Source organism: Elephantulus edwardii, unplaced genomic scaffold, assembly GCF_000299155.1.
Source record: "Elephantulus edwardii isolate Elephantulus edwardi_28Jun2011 unplaced genomic scaffold, EleEdw1.0 scaffold00107, whole genome shotgun sequence".
NCBI lineage: Eukaryota > Metazoa > Chordata > Mammalia > Macroscelidea > Macroscelididae > Elephantulus > Elephantulus edwardii.
Window position 1 is genome coordinate 10431707 of NW_006399857.1, and position 2057 is coordinate 10433763.

The following is a 2057-nucleotide window of genomic DNA, read 5'->3' on the forward strand; positions in this document are numbered from 1 at the left end:
GTAAAATCTTGCTTGCATGTGAAATCAGTGAAATTGTTCTGTAGTTTCCACATTTGGTTGGGTCGTCTTTCTTTGGGATAGGAACAAACATCGATCTCTTCCAGTCAGTTGGCCAAGTGGTCGTTCTGCAGATTTCTTGGCACAACTGGAGAAGCTCAATATCAGCTATGAAAACTAAGCCAGGAGCTGATTGTGGAACAGACCACCAACTACTCATATGCAAATTCAAGCTAAAGCTGAGGAAAATTAAACCAAATCCAAGGCAAACAAAATATGACTTTGAGTCTATCCCACCTGGATTTCAGAACCATCTCAGCAACAGATTTGAGGCTTTGAACACTAATGAACGAAGGCCAGATGAGTTGTGGGAGGATATCAAGGGTATCATCCAGGAAGAGTGCAAACGGTCTGACATTCATAGTGAAACACAAAATATATGAATTTTATATGTAAATAAACTTAAAATTTTAAAAAAGATCTGTTTTTAAAAAGAGCATTTCAAGAGCTAATCTGAGAAGTGAGGCACAAACGGAGACTTGTACAGCAATGTTCAAAGCAGTGTTATTTACCATCGCAAGGACATGTCCAACCACAATAGAAACGATTGAGAAACTGTGGTTATTTACTCAGTGGAATACTATGCAGTACGTTGGACCAATGACTTTATAAATCACTACCTAACTTGGGAGGGACTGGAGAGCATTATGCTGAGTGAAGTGACTCAGTCCACTAAGGATGAATACTGTATAAAAATATTATTATAAACTAATTATGAAGACCCAAGGGTTAGGGGAAGGAGAGCGGTGAGGATGGGTGGGGGTGGAGGATGGTCAGTCATAGGCTGACATAATTTGATAGATGAAGTGTGAGTGAAAGAAATGGGAATGATCCAGTGTATAAAACAATGTATGAGAACCTTTTAAAATAAATCAGTATGTATAAAAACCAACCAACCAAACAAACAACAACAAAAAAACCACCCCCAAATCAACTATCCTGATGTACATTGCTGTAAGTGGTAGATTACTATCTATACAAATAAAAGGAAGCTCTGTTAACACATCTAATATTCAAATATATGCACCAACCACTAAATCCAAACATGAAGAAATTGAGGTCTTCTAGGGATCTCTGGTGGCTAAGGGGTAAGAAGTTGTGCTGTCAACCCAAAGGCTACAGTCAAACCCACTACTTGTTCCACAAGAAAAAGAAAGACGATCTTCTACTACTTGACATATGTTGTTGTGGTGGTTATGTGCTGTCGAGTCGCTTACGACTCATAACGACACTATGTACAACAGCCCTAAACTCTGCTCCATCCTGTGCCAAAAGCACTGTCTCCTATACACCATCCCAATTACCCCAGTCACTGAATCAATCCACCTTGTAGAGGGTCTTAGCAGTTCATGGTACACTCAATACTCTTCTCCATCACCACAACTCAGAGGCATCAATTCTTCTATCCTCCCTAGCCGTTGTCCAGCTCTCTGATACATAACAGGTGATTGCAAAATGGGTCAATTTTTAGCCCATTCTAACTTAACACAAACAATAATCACCAATTTTCATACTTTGGAATTGAAAAAAACATGCAATCAAATGTATTAATCGACTGGATTAATATATTGGAAACAAAGAATAATAGTAGGAAACTATGGACTTGGTGATAGAAATAAGCCTGAAAAGTTAACAGATATTCAACTCAATTCAATGAATCATTCTAATGATTGACATTTAATATATGTGTCTTTCAAATGATTGATATAATATACACAAAATAATAGATGAGAAAGAGGAAAGAAATAGTACCTAAGTGTGTTTTTTTGTTTTGATGTGTCCCCCCCCCAAATGTAGCCAGGAAATTAAAAGACTTATTTCCATGGGAAAGTCTGCTGTTAGGGACCTCTCCAAAGTACTGAAGGGCAATGGTGTCTTTCTGGAGTCTAAGGTGCAATTGATACAGGCCATGGATTTTGCTATCACTTGTTATGCATCAGAGAGTTGGACAATGACTAAGGAGGATAGAAGGAGAATTGATGCCTTTGAGCTGTGGTGCT